The sequence below is a fragment of the Schistocerca piceifrons genome, chromosome 2, assembly GCF_021461385.2.
Source record: "Schistocerca piceifrons isolate TAMUIC-IGC-003096 chromosome 2, iqSchPice1.1, whole genome shotgun sequence".
In the NCBI taxonomy this organism is placed as follows: Eukaryota; Metazoa; Arthropoda; class Insecta; order Orthoptera; family Acrididae; genus Schistocerca; species Schistocerca piceifrons.
Window position 1 is genome coordinate 906,439,064 of NC_060139.1, and position 16,000 is coordinate 906,455,063.

General features: G+C 45.2%; 1 pseudogene; it reads left to right on the forward strand.

Moving 5' to 3' along the window:
- The first annotated feature begins 420 nt into the window (after positions 1-420).
- On the forward strand, positions 421-538 carry LOC124778188 (annotated as a pseudogene).
- The last annotated feature ends 15,462 nt before the right edge of the window (positions 539-16,000 follow it).

The window sequence follows — 16,000 nt, forward strand, 5'->3', positions numbered from 1 at the left end:
ATATCAGTGATAAAATTCGCTGATGACGCCGCTGTCCTCCGAAAGTGAAAAACAACTACAGGACGTGCTGAATGGAATGACCAGTATAATTAGAATGGGATGTGAACAGGGAGTAAACCAAAGTAAGACAAATGAGATCAGGAGTTGGAAGCAAAATAGCACACGACGGACGAAGCAAGGAGGAGATAAAAATTACACTCATAAAGGCAAAGCGGGTATTCCTACAAAAGATGTCTACTAGTATAAAACATCGGCCTCAATCTGAAGAAGAAATTTCTGAGAGTTAACGTTTGGAGCCTGGCACTGCATGGCACTGTATCATGGACAGTGGGATAACCGGAACAGATGTGAATCGAAGTATTTGAGAAGTGGTGCTACAGAAAAATATTGAAAATAGGGTGGGCTAATAAGATAAAGGGGGCCAGCGGCCTTGCCGCAGTGGTAACACCGGTTCCCGTCAGACCACCGAAGTTAAGCGCAGTCGGGCTGGGCTAGCACTTGGATGGATGACCATCCGGTCTGTCGAGCGCTGTTGGCAAGCGGGCTGCAGTCAGCCCTTCTGAGGCAAACTGAGGAGCTAGTTGATTGAGAAGTAACGACTTCGGCCTCGTAAACTGACATACGGCCGGGAGAACGGTGTGCGGACCACATGTCTACATCTACATCCATACTCCGCAAACCACCTGACGGTGTGTGGCGGAGGGTACTTTGACTACCTCTATCGGTTCTCCCTTCTATTCCAGTCTCGTATTGTTCGTGGAAAGAAAGATTGTCGGTATGCCTCTGTGTGGGCTCTAATCTCTCTGATTTTATACTCATGGTCTCTTCGCGAGATATACGTAGGAGGGAGCAATATACTGCTTGACTCCTCGGTGAAGGTATGTTCTCGAAACTTCAACAAAAGCCCGTACCGAGCTAATGAGCGTCTCTCCTGCAAAGTCTTCCACTGAAGCTTATCTACCATATCCGTAACGCTTTCGCGATTACTAAATGATTTTGTAACGAAGCGCGCTGCTCTCCTTTGGATCTTCTCTATCTCTTCTATCAACCCTATCTGGTACGGATTCCACACTGGTGAGCAATATTCAAGCAGTGGGCGAACAAGTGTACTGTAACCTACTTCCTTTGTTTTCGGATTGCATTTCCTTAGCCGCGTGGGATTAGCCGAGCGGTCTAAGGCGCTGCAGTCATGGACTGTGCGGCTGGTCCTGGCGGAGGTTCGAGTCCTCCCTCGGGCGTGGGTGTGTGTGTTTGTCCTTAGGATATTAGGATAATTTAGGTTAAGTTGTGTGTAAGCTTTGGGACTGATGACCTTAGCAGTTAAGTCCCATAAGATTTCACACACACACACACACATTTCCTTAGGGTTCTTCCAATGAAATGTCCCTGCATATCCGCATCCCGTGACGCTTGTGGGCTGAGGATGACACGGCGGCCGGTCGGTCCCGTTGGGCCTTCCGAGGCGTGTTCGGACGCAGTTTAGTTTAGTTTACTTCATAAGATAAAGAATGTGGAGGTTCTCCGCAGAATCAGTGAAGGAAGGAACATGTGGAAAACACTGACAAGAAAAAGCGATAGGATGATAGGAGACGTGTTAAGACATCAGGCAGTTCATGGTACTAGAGGGAGCTGTAGAGGGTAAAAACTGCAGGGCAAGACAGAGATTAGAATACATCCAGCAAATAATTGAGGACGTAGGGTGCAACTGATTCTCTGAGACGAAGTAGTTTGCGCAAGAGAGGAATTCTTCATTCAGAAGACTGATGACGAAAACGCCAATGTAGAGCAAACAGTGCATTCGAGAAACCTTAGTCTGAGCAATCCGAGAGCTCACACTTGACTATGAGTTAAAAAGTACATTTTACATGCTCCAAACTACACCCCGCAGTATGGCCACGGCGGTAAATTTAGAGTAGCTCGGATTTCTGCAGAAGAGAATGTACAATATTTCTGCTGACTGAAATGCATATTCCGTCCCATATCGCGTACGGTCCCTTGCGAATTACGAACATAGAAATAGATGATCATTTGCTTAATATAAGGTTACTGTCAAGCTTCGGCATGGTAACTAATCTTAAAGATGATGTCTTTCATAAGAATAAAAAAATATGCTGTTTATTGTTTATAGTTAACTGGTATTTGTAACTGCGGTATGGAAAGTTGATGTCTTCAAGTGACTATAGCTCGGCAGTTAGTACTGGAAGGTCACGAGTTTAATGGCATTAAGAAGCACATGACCGGTTTACGATGACCTCAAGGTAGCTACTTCCCGGGAAATTACGCCACCGCCTCGGCACATTGCGTAGTACTCAGTGCAAGACATGCCCTATAAAAACTGTTCAGATTTTTTGTAACAGCGGTGAAGCTATTTAGTTTTTCACAGTTACATTTCAAGAATGGACGCCGCCTTGCGTAACTTACTCAATGTAACAACTCAAACATAAGTTTTACCTGCATCACATCAACTGAAGGTTACTGCATATCAACAGCGTCTGTTTAATGAAGTAAATGTAATCTTCTGATAATTTCCCATTAGTTATTTCAAACCTTAAAGAGATTTACTACGCTTCTGCACAAGCCTGGCTTTTTCTTTTAATCACCCAAAATTTATGCCTTGACTGGTTGTTGGTTTCCATTTACGTAGCGCTCCAATAGATCAGAAGAAGAACACAGATGTGTTATCGAAGTCTCATTTTACTGTAAAGAACAATGAGAAATCTTTGTAATCGTTTGTAAAGAGAATGGCTCTCCATTGATATCTGCAACCCGAATCACATTTTTGCGGCTCCTTCGTCTCCTCTCTCTGAACCCCTCCTCCCCCAATCCCCTCCCCCCTTCCTGCGCCATGCGGCGCACTAGTCATATCAGAGAAATAGAATACCATGGGAAGGCAACATTGAGATGACAGTCAAGTAAATTACATAACTCTCCGGCATGATTCATCTCGTCAAAGGAAAGGAGCGTGATGTAGTATAGTAGAAGATAACGTGTCAAATAACTACGAAAGACCATGTGACAGTTAATATTAAGTGAATGCAGCTAGAAACGAAATTATCCCTGATTACAGCGGACGAACATTCTTCCGGCGGTGTAGTGGCATGTAATCAATATATAATACAAAAGTAAGGAACAATGCGCGTGCCACTAAAACTCATAGAGTCCCGGTACGATCAAGGGAGTTACATGGTGCGGTAGCCCTCTACCCCTATCCACGAAGACGGTTCTCGTTATTCCCTGAAGTAGGTAATTTTGAAGATATAATGGCTGGGAAATTTCGATCTCTAGAAATTTGTAGAACATTCCAGAACATTCGAGAGTATTCGAAAACATTCCAGAACATTCGAGGGTATTCGTGAGCGTTCTACATCATTCCAGAATATTTCATATGCAGGATGTTCTGGAATATTCGGGAATAGTCTGGAACATTCGGGAAGATTCCAGAATGTTGGGGAACATCCCGGAACATCCTAGATCAGGGGTTCCCCACAAAATTTTCTCGAGGACCCCCTCATGATTGGTACCTTGTCATATCACAGTATCAAGTGCCTAAAAAATCCAAATTTAGAGCCAGAAGTTAGCGTTCGCTAAAAGCTCTGCTCATGCAGGAAGCGGCCAAAACAAAAAAGTTGTTATCATACGAAATATATTTAATATATATTTTTTATTCTAATAGCATCTTGCTGACCCCTGTGGCATAGCTCGCGGACCCCTGGGACTCCGCGGACCATCTGTTGGGAACCACTGTCCTAGATCATTGTGGGACATGTTGTCAAATGTTCTGGAACATTCGAAAACTTTTTGGCATGTTTGGGAATTCGCCAATAGTTTTTATTTTTGGGTGCGAGCAAAGCCACGGGTAAAAAGCTCATCCTAAATCCGTGGAACAATTTCAGTCAGATTTGGTACACATTTTAGTTATAGTCTGGAAAGAAATAGTGTAAGGGTAAGAACCATCAGCCTCTTACGCGGGTGAGTATGATAACGTGGAGAGAGAAGGGAGGATGAAGAGATGGTCAGAAAGCGAGGGAGAAGGAGGACATAGGCACGGATAGAAGGAGGAGGAGATAGACACAATTAGGGGAGGGGAAATGGACAGAGAAAGGGAAGAGAAGATGACCAGAGAGCGGGGAGAGGAGGAGATGGACACAGAAGAGAAAGGAGAGGAATGTACAGGGAGAGGGGAGGAGGAGATGCACAGAAAGAGGGGGAGGAGGAGATGGATGGAGAGAGGGGGGAGCAGATGGACAGGGGGAAGAGGAACTGATTGACAGAGAGAGGGAGGGGTGGAGGTGATGGACAGGGACATGGAGGATGGATAGAGAGAAGAGGGTTGAGAGCTGGATGAAGAGAGGGGATTGGTGGAGAATGGTCAGTCTTCATTTGGTTCAGTACCTCCTTTTCTACATAAAAGATATACATCCAACAAAGAAAAAATATCGAAATGTATAGAGGATATGGGTAATCACAGTTTTCAATGAAGAACAGCGAGGAACGTTCTAGAAAATATTCAGTTTTACCTAAATACTAAGTCGCATGCGGCTAATTTCTACTTTAACAGAAGTACGTCAAGCCAATTTTGTGTTCTGTGGGTCAAATACAGAAACTCCGCCTCACTGTTCAGCACTCGCGCTTTCGCTTTTCTACCTTCAGTTTCAATTAAACCCTTAATTTATAAAAACATACAGGCTGTGGACGAATATATGGAAACTCCAAAAATAGAACACATTACCATAGTTAATACAGTGTATGAAAATCCTTAGTAATCAAAAGTTTCCAGTCATCTCGAAATGGAAAAATATACGAGTAGGTTCAGCATGGTTTTCAACGGAATCTCATACCATTGCAGCTCAGGTAACGATGATGAAGTTGGATAACACCGTCGCATCCTTCTCTCCAAAGGAGAGCACAAAAACTCCATATTGTTGAGGTCTGGTGACTGTGGTGTCCAGGGGACATGCGAGAATCCATCCTCGTACTCACAGACCAATCCTGGATGATGCGAGTTGTGTGAACAGAGGCCCTGCCGTCATGGAAAACAGCATCATCATTGGGAAACAAACATTGTGACATGGGATGGACCTAATCAACAAAAACGATCACATTTGCAGAGTAACCATGGGGCCCATGGAATATCTTGATATGTAACCATGGGGTCCATGGACTATCTTGATATGTCTACCCAAATCATATGGCGGACCACATATTTAGAAGAAGGCAAATATGCTCAGAATTAGCTATTACTGTCACCATACGGCCCAACAGAATATGAGAACATTGAGATAAGGTTATCATCTCAGGGAGATGGGCAGGCATTAATATATTCCACCTACAGATAGCTACCTTTAAGTAACAGTCAAGCTCTGATATAATTATCAGAATCTGACTGTAATCAGAAGAAAGCGAAGGGAGATCGTAACCACCACGATAACTGAGATCTTCAAACTATCAGAAGTTATATAAATTGCAAAGAAGCAGCAGTTAACTTTTAGCATAAATATTTCTCACACTCAATTTAAAAAATTGGTCCCACCTAATCTTATTCAGTATTTCCAGCTAACAGAACATGCACTATGTGATCAAAAGTATCCGGAACCCTGGCTGAAAATGACTTACAAGCTCGTGGCGCCCTCCATCGGTAACACTGGAATTTAGTATCGTTTTGGCCAACCGTTAGCCTTGATGACAACTTCCACTCTCACAGGCATACGTTCAATCAGCTCCTAGAAGATTTCTTGGTGAATGGGAGTACATTCTTCATAGAGTGCTGCACTGAGGAGGCGTATCGATGTTGGTCGGTGAGGCATGGCACGAAGTCGGCGTTCCAAAACATCCCAAAGGTGCTCTGTAGGATTCAGGTCAGGTCTCTGTGCCGGCCAGTCCATTACAGGGATGTTATTGTCGAATAACCACTCCGCCACAGGCCGTGCATTATGAACAGGTGCTCGATCGTATTGAAAGATGCATTCTTCAACAGTGGGAAGCAAGAAGGTGCTTAAAACATCAATGTAGGCCATTGCTCTGATAGAGCCACGCAAAACAACAAGGGGTGCAAGCCCCCTCCATGAAAAACACGACCACACCATAACACCATCGCCTCCGAATTTTACTGTTGGCAGTACACACGCTGGCAAATGACGTTCACAAGGCATTCGCCATCGGATCGCCGCATTGTGTACCGTTATTCGTCACTCCACACAACGTTTTTCCATTGTTCAGTCGTCCGATGTTCACACTCCTTACACCAAGCGAGGAGTCGTTTGGCTTTTACTGACGTGATGTGTGGCTTATTTGCAGCCGTTCGATCACGGAATCCAAGTTTTCTCATCTCCCGCCTTACTTTCATCCTACTTGCAGTGGGTCCTGATGCAGTTTGGAAATCCTGTGTGATGGTCTGGATAGATGTCTGCCTATTACACATTCTCAGTCAACAGACGAGGTCGGCCTGTAGGTTTTTTGCTGTACGTGTCCCTTCACGTTTCCACTTCACTGTCACATCGGAAACAATGGACCTAGGAATGTTTAGGAGTGTGGAAATCTCGCGTACAGACGTATGACACAAGTGACACCCAATCACCTTACCACGTTCGAAGTACGTGAGTTCTGCTCTCTCACGATGTCTAATGACTACTGAGGTCGCTGGTACGGAGTGCCTGGCAGTAGGTGGCAGCACAATGTACCTAATATGAAAAACGTATGTTTTTGGGGTTTTCCGAATACTTTTGATCACATAGTGTATGACAGAAAACTTAATAGATTCTGAATCACCTTATACAGTGCTTGCGCCATTATATTCTCTATTTTTTCATCTGTCATCTGGCCGGCTTGATGCTGCCTGCCACGAACTCCTCTCCTGCGCAACCTTTTCATCTCATTAGCACTTGCCACCCACGTCCTCAATTATTTGCTGGATATATTCCGATCTCTGTCATTCTGTACAGTTTTTACTCTCTACAGCTCCCTCTAGTACCGCGGAAGTTATTCTCTGATGTCTCAACAGATGTCCTATTATCCTTTCCCTTCTACTTGTTAGTATTTTCCATATATTCCTTTCCTCGCCGATTCTCCGGAGAACCTCGTTGTTACTTGCCTTATCAGTCCACCTAATTTTCTACATCTGTCAGTATTACACAAGTCTATTACGTAAGTATTAAATCAGCATTAAATAAGTCTAAGAGTGGCGCAGTGATCTTGCCTCTATACAACGTAAGTATGAGCCGTCAGCTGCCCACTGTTTTATAGTGGCCAGCTGCACAAACCTAATAACATATTTAAAATACGCTCAGATCGGATGGTCGTTGCCCTTTCGGGAATTTTTCTTCTTTTCAGCTTCGTCAATGAACTGTCGCGCTTGGATGGCTGGTGTAATAAAACCCGAACGCCTTCTATAAGCGAACCGTCACACAGAGTGCCATGGGGTCCATGGAATACCACCATATGTCTGCCTAAATCATCACCGAACCGCCGCCATGATTCAATCTTGGTACATAAACTCGGCCAGAAGTTCATAAAAACAAACGTTCAACCAAATGACTTTCTTTCATTGCTCCACGGTCCAGGTTATCTGGCTTCGGCAACTCGTTTTTTCTGGGTACGGGCGTTTGCATCACCGATGAGTGGTTTTGGAATTCCAGCTCGCTCAGTAGTTTCCTTATTCTGGAGCTCCTTTCGTGGTTCTTTGGTGCCGAGAGAGTTCGTAAGTGCGACACTAAGCTCTACAGCCGTACCTGTCGTGCTATTATTTTTTCTCACAATCCTCTCCAATGGCCGTCCGCTATAATAACTTAACACGTACGTTGATCCGCGTGTGACTCTGCAGATGATGTCTTTCAGCTTTCTGGGGTATGCGGTATAGTTCTTCCATACGGTGCCTCTTGAAACACCAAACACTTCGGCTACCTTTTTTTACGACCGGCCAGAGTGGCCGAGAGGTTCTAGGCGCTCCAGTCTGGAACCGTGCGACCACTACGGTCGCAGGTTCGAATCCTGCCTCGGTCATGGATGTGTGTGATGTCGTTAGGTTAGTTAGGTTTAAGTAGTTCTAAGTTCTAGGGGACTGATGACCTCAGATGTTAAGTCCCATAGTGCTCAGATCGATTTGAACCATTTTTTACGGAAATAAACACCACACGAACACCAACAATTTACTCATGTTCGAAGTCACTAATGACGGACTCCCAACTACACAGAACACTTGTCTGACTGCGAGTGAGACTTGCAACGTACTGCTAACATTTCACAGCTGCCGTTCGTGGTCAGATACAACAGCAAAATCTGCAGTCTGGGCTAGCATCAGCGTTTACGTTCAAGCATAATACAGTTCTCGCACTGTTTCCACATTATTGTCCAACTTTTTTATATGCTATAAGCTGCCACCTAACTTCTTCTACTTTGAAGTCGAGTTACATGCTACCATGTATCCTGAAATATGCCCTGAACTGAAATATCCTCGCATATAAAGGGTGTTAAAAAAAAGGTGTCGAATACTTTGACAGGTGGTAGTATTCACTGAAACGAGAAATATAAGTCCAATAAACATGGGTCTGGAAACGCGTCCTTTCCGAGACAAACACGTACTTACAGGAAGGGCTGTGTGACGCTTGGTTGCGTATGTTCCACACAAAAAAATAGTTTTGCATCACCTCGGTTCCAAGAGTTCCGGAACCTGTATAGAAAACATCATTTCCGCCCCTTTTATTGCTCATGAAAACCACACATTGCATGTTGCACCACCATACAGTGAGACCTTCAGAGGTGGTGGTCCAGACTGCTGTACACACCGGTACCTCTAATATCCAGTAGCACGTCCTCCTGCATTGATGCATGCCTGTATTCGTCGTGGCATACTCTCCATAGGTTCATCAAGGCACTGTTGGTTCACATTGCCACACGCCTCAACGGCGATTCGGCATAGATCCCTCAGAGTGGTTCGTGGGTCACGTCATCCATTAACAGCTCTTTTTCATCTATCCCAGGCATGTTCGATAGGTTTCATGTCTGGAGAACATGCCGGCCACTCTAGAATGGCGATGTTATCCTGAAGGAGTCATTCACAAGAAGTGCACGATGGGGGCGCCAATTGTCGTCCATGAAGACGAATGTCTCGCCAATATACTGCCGATATGGTTGCAATATCGGTCAGAGGATAGCATTCACATATCGCACAGCCGTTACGGCGCCTTCCATGACCACCAGCGGCGTACGTCGGCCCAAATAATGCCATCCCAAAACAGTGGTTAATCTCCACCTTGCTGCACTCACTGGGCAGTGTGTCTAAGGGTTCAGCCTGACTCGGCTGCCTCCAAATACGATTGTCTGGTTGAAGGCATATGCGACACTCATCGCTGAAGAGAACGTGATGCCAATCACGATCGGTCCATTCGGCATATTGTTGGGCCCATCTGTACTGCGCTGCATGCTGTTGTGGTAGCAAAGATGCACCTCGCCATGGACGTCAGGAGTGAAGTTGCGCATCGTGCAGGCTATTGCGCATAGTTTGATTCGTAACACGACGTCCTGTGGCTGCACGAAAAGCATTATTCGACAAGGTGGCGTTGCTGTCAGGGTTCCTCCGAGCCGTAATCCGTAGGTAGCGTTCATCCATTGCAGTAGTAGCCCTTAGGTGGCCTGAGCGAGGTACGTCATCGACAGTTCCTGTCTCTCTGTATCTCCTCCGCGTCCGAACAACATCGCTTTGGTTCACTCCGACACGCCTGGACACTTCCCTTGTTGGGAGCCCTTCCTGGCACAAAGTAATAATGCGGACGCGATCGAGCCGTGGTACAGATCGTCTAGGCAAGGCTGATCTACAGACAACACGAGCCGTGTACCTCCTTCCTGGTGGAATGACTGGAACTGATCAGCTGTCGGACCGCCTCCGTCTAATAGGAGCTGCTCATGCATGGTTATTTACATCTCTGGACGCGTTTAATGACATCTCTGAACAGTCATAGGGACTGTGTCTGTGATACAACATCCACAGTCAACGTCTATATTCATGAGTTCTGGGAACTGTGGTGATGCAAAACATTTTTTGATGTGTGTAGTACAGTCGTTGCATTCACGCTTCGTCAAACGTGTCGGCAGGGTACTATAATGTCTTACTCACAGTACTCTACCCACCACTCGGTGGTCTGCAGCCATTTGTGTAGTTCGAGTCGTGCATGGAGCTACGTTAGTTTGTTGTGTTTGTGTGCTTTATCGTACAGTACTGTCAACCCTCGGTACGTATATGTGGTTTTACCTTCTTCTAAACGCGGATTCACTATCGTTTTCACTGTTATTGCGTTGTTTATACGTCCAGATGGTGTAGTACATTTATATTTTCTCTCTTCCGCCACTTGTTAGCAGTGGAAGGCTACTACCTCACAAGTGAAATGGCGGGTACGATATTCTGCTATGGTTTGGCAAATGGACGTAGCCTGCGAGTCCGGCCCTCTTACTGAAAAACACCAACAGCGCAGAGTGCCCTCTGATAAGCTGTTCGTCAGACTTTTTCAGCATCTGACGTACACAGGTACGCTTGCACCTCGGAAGACTGACATTGGAAGGCCCCGCATAATTCGCACGCCTGAAATGGAAGAGCGAGTGCTACGTTCGCCGGAAGAAACCCTTGGGACCAGTGTGCGATGATAAGCAGCAGGAGAAGGCGTGTCTCACTCTCTTATCTGGAGGGTGCTTCATTAACAATTGCTGTACCCATATCATCTACAGCGCGTTCAGGCCCTAAGGCCACAGGGTCATCATGGCAGATGGCGATTCTGTCACTCGCTGTTGCAGAAGTCTGTCGCAGATCCGCTATTCACATCCAGTTTGCCGATGAGGCAGGGTTCACAAGATATGGTGTTGTGAATTTCCATAACCAGCATGAATGGGCACTTATAAATCCCCTAGTTACGCAAGAAAGAGGACATCAACATTGATTCTCAATCAACGTATGGACAGGCGCTTTGGCGATAGACTAATAGGGCCGTATGTGCTACCTCAAAGGTTAACTGGGGCACCTTATCTTGACTTTCTCATTAATGTACTGCCTACCTCGCTGGAGGATGTGCCACTGCAGCAACGATTATAAATGTGGCTCATGCATGATGGCGCACCAGCACACTTTCATCACAATGTGCGCCAACATCTGCTGCAGACATTTCTGGAGCGCTCGATTGGTTAGCGTGTGTGTGTGGGGGGGGGGGGGGGGGGGGCAAACATTGGCCTGCTCGTTCCGCAGATATCAATCCCCTAAACTTTTGGTTGAGGAGACACTTGAAGGAATTGGTCTACGCCACGCCAATCAACAATGTGCGGGCACTACAGGGTCGCATCTTCAATCCGTGCCAGTAAGTACAACAACAACTGGGTAAACTTCAAAGAATGCGTAATTCCTTACGCCGGAGGGCAGAGAGGTGCATTGTCATGAACGGATGTCACGCTGAACGCCTCCTGTAAACACGTGTTTATTGCAGAAAGTATGCATTTCAGGAACCATGTTTACTGAACTTATTTTTCTTGTTTCGATGAGTACTACCACCTTCAAAGTATTCGGCAGTTTTTTGAACACCCTGCATAAAGTTTAGACCCGTGAATAATATGAGAATAGTATCTGACTTCTGTTGTTACGGAGGAATATAATAAGTGAAAAAATACGGGTAGCTTACTTTGCACAACGTGATGATAATGGGAATAAAATAGACATGCTACTGAATTTCATGAACGTACTAAGTTCTGATTAGCATATAGACGAACAGTAGCAACATGTGAATAACTCAGCTTATGGCCAAGTTAGGTGCAATCGGAACCAGTCTGTTAGGCTAGCTCAAATGGCTCTGAGCACTATGGGACTTAACATCTGAGGTCATCAGTCCCCTAGAACTTAGAACTACTTAAACCTAACTAACCTAAGGATATCACATACATCCATGCCCTAGGCGGGATTCGAACCTGCGACCGTAGCGGTCCCGCTGTCCCAGACTGAAGCGCCTAGAACCGCTCGGTCACTGCGGCCGGCGTTAGGCTAGCCTTTCTATTCAGAAATTTGAAATTTTGACGACACGAGCTGCCACGTTGTATGAAATATAACATCATGAACTACCAGTATCTTCAGTCAATAAAATTCTTCTGGGTTCGAGTCTGCATTGTGAACTATAAAATTCCGACGTTTCGGCGATTACTGCAAGACGCCTTCCTCAGGATGTATTGCTAACAACGCAGAAAAATTTTACTGACTGTGACAACGGCCGCGGAAGCCTACGTTACGCTTACCAGCACCTTCTCCGTCGTCGCTGTAGACACCTTCTGTTCTGTAAAATTATGTAAAGAAAATAGACGAAGCATATTACTTACTGTTGGTTATGAAACACATGTATAACAATCGCAATGACAGTTCAGGAGAATTGCTATCTCTGCTGAAGGCATAATGTGAGACTACTCGCTGGTGATTTCAAAGTACAGTTCTGCAGTAAAGATACCAAACTTTAAAATTCGTGGCAAGGATCTCTCACTGCAGCCCATAATTTCATGAAGTTCCAGTAGTCGGCGACGCTACACGTACCCTTCAAAATGGCGTCTGTAATGGAGTGCATTCCAATCAGAAAGCCGTAATTGAGTTTCCTTTGATGCAAAACCAGAGCATCGCAGATATTCATAGGCACTTTCAGACAGTCTACGGCAGGGCCGGCCAGAAATTATGGACACTTACGGAGCTGCTGCACATGTGCAACTTTCTGGTCACAGTGTGCACACTTACCAGACATGTAAACAGGGGAAAGGAACCGTCACTGCTCACTTAGTGTATGTCTGTAAGAACAGATTTCGCTGCTTCGATTTACCCACTGGCTGGGACACACTGTACCTGGGCCGGCCGCCGTGGCCGAGCGGTTCTAGGCGCTGCAGTTCGGAACCGCGCTGCTGATACGGTCGCAGGTTCGAATCCTGCCTCGGGCATGGATGTGTGTGATGTCCTTAGGTTAGTTAGCTTTAAGTAGTTCTACGTTCTAGGGGACTGATGACATCAGACGTTGTCCCATAGTGCTCAGAGCTATTGGAACCATTTGAACACTGTACCTGGGGCACTATAACGCTCTACTCATAGTGGCAATGCTGTCATGGGAAGTATTGTGATATTCCATCGTCGTATCAACAAACACCACGGTTCTAAAACAAATAGTAGAAACAAATGGTGCATAAATTTGCAGGATTGGTTTTACGCCCACGTTAGGTACCTAAATACATTTCATGTCAAGGGTCTCAAACATGTCTCTCAATAATTAAGACATAATTTTTAAGCATGTAAGTATACAGTGAACAACCGGTTTAATACCAAATTTTTCGGATATAAATGTTCGCCTGTGGGACGTGGAGCAGCGCGACAGAATGTCAATCTTAAGAGCCCGGGTTCGATTCCCGACTGGGTCTCAGATTTTCTGCGCTCAGGGACTGGGTGTTGTGTCGTCCTAATGCCGGCACGGTAGCTCAGCGTGTTCGGTTAGAGAGCTGGTTGGCCTCTGTAATAAAAAAAACTGAGTGAAAGGATCAACAATGAACTTTAACGGATGTCATGTGACGTCCGCAACGACCAGACACAAAAAAAGTGGTCAGCGTGACAGAATGTCAATCCTAAGAGCCCGGGTTCGATTCCCGACTGGGTCTGAGATTTTCTCCGCTCAGGGACTGGGTGTTGTGTTGTCCTAATCATCATCATTTCATCCCCATCGACGCGCAATTCGCCGAAGTGGCGTCCAATCGAGAGATTGGACGGTCTATCCGACGGGAGGCCCTAGACACAAGACATTTACATTTTTATTGAGAAAGGACGGACATCATAAACACGTTTATCATTGGCGATGGGAAACGAGAAAGTTAATGTCGGGCACAAAAGCACAGCTCATAGATAAACGCGAGCAGTTTCTAAGATTTCCGTCACTAATACTAGACAGGAACCTTGATTTATTCATTTTCATTGTGGAGAAAAATCTTTCACACACTTAAGTAGATCCGAACATTGACACAACTCTCGCAGCTTTATGATGCAGGCGTGAAAATTCTTGCTGCGGAAAGCCTCCATAGAATTCTTTTGCACTTCGTACTGCAAAGAACATGATCTCCAGCCGTGTATTGCACTGCAGGTCGATCTGTTCCATCTGTAGATGAGCCGAAGTATCTTCAGCTGATGCTGAAAACGGCCGTGCAAAGCAACGAATGATAGGAGACACACTCGTAAAATCTACAAATCATGCTCGAAAATGCTCCTTAATTTTTACAATTACTGACACGTATTCTCGAAATTTAGCAGTTTCGCGTACCAAACCAAGACTAGGGAAATGTGTAGTGTTTGCAGACAATAGTTGGCTCTCCCAAAGAGCAAACTTCCTTTCAAAAGCATTTACTTTTTCCAACATTTCAAATTAAAATATTTTCGCCTTGTAAACTGATGTCCAGGCTCTTCATGTGGTACGTAATAACCACGAGAAATGCAAGGTCTGATATCCAGCAAGAGTCTTCTTATTTCGGTTCACTCTTTCGGTTCTCATGAAAGAAATGTACTAGGGCTAAACGTAAATCAAAAAATCTTTTCATTATTTTACCTCGACTAAGCCAGCGTACTTATTTGTAGTAAGGTATGTCGCCATACTCCTCTCCCAATTCCTCCAAGAACTGCCGAAACTGGCGAGGCGTATGCCCATGTGCTTTCAAATAGTTTACAGTACACACGATAATTTGCATGTCGTTTTCTGACTTTACTGATTTTACGCAAAACGCCTCTCTATGCAAAACGCCTCTCTATGTAGAATGCAGTGAATTCCATATACGTCTCTTCTCTGCGCCCTAGCTTTCTGTGCATCATTGCTATGAGTCCTATCTGATGGCCTCGCATTGCCGGTGTTCCATTTGTGGTCACTGGGATTAACCGATTCCAGTCCATACCGACTCCACCAGTCGCTTGCTCGACAGCTTGGGAGTAAGTGTAAACCTGTCGTAGACCCTTTCAGAGGCACAAAACGTCCTGTGTTACAGGCAGAGCGTTATCTACACCTCGAATGTATGTCACTGCCTGAGCCGTATACGTAAGATCTGGTGCTTCATCCAACGCAACAGAGAAAGCAACAAAGTCATTTGCCTTATGTGCACCGTGCACATCGCCGGCCATAACGCTTATACATCATGTCATTGTTTGTTTGGAAAGGCCGATTTGTTGAAACCTGCTACCATTCGAGGGACATAAAAGTTCTGCAGCATCAATGAGACGGCTTTTTACAAACTCCGCTTTGGAGAACAGTTTCCTGGATCTTGCTACTCTTAATGCAATTTTTAAACTCGCTCGTAGTGCAAATTTGCTGTGATTGTTGTTCTGGAAAGGCCGGCCAGAGTGGCCGAGCGGTTCTAGGCGCTACAGTCTGGAACCGCGCGACCGCTGCGGTCGCAGGTTCGAATTCTGTCTCGGGCATGGGTGTTTGTGATGTCGTTAGGTTAGTTAGGTTTAAGTAGTTCTAAGTTCTAGGGGACTGATGGCCACAGCAGTTAAGTCCCATAGTGCTCAGAGCCATTTCAATCATTTTTTTGTTCTGGAAAATTGGGAAGAGTACGTTGTACAATAAAACAGACACGAATGTAACACGAGAAACGAAGACCTCAAGATGTATCAATTATAATGACTTACACTAAAAATCTGTTGATTTCCCCCACCCATTTTCTTAAACGCACTTAATTTAGCTTGTTGTTCTTTGCTGTTCAGTACACTACGCTCGTCATTATGAAATGAATTGTAGTGTCTTTTTCAGTCGTGAACTTGCACTGGCTGTCTATTAATCGTCGTCGTAACAAACACTGTGAGTTTTCACCTTGTGCTGTAAAGAAGAATAGCAGTTTCCAGTCGTGTTTAAATGCCTGAGAACACTGATCTCCTGTTCTTTGCTTTTTTACAATACTCGCCATTTCGAAATTCTTCTCAAGTAAGGCTATAGTGGCCAGAGCGGAGCAAGTCTCGATGTGCTCCGATTTTCCTGGTACCGCC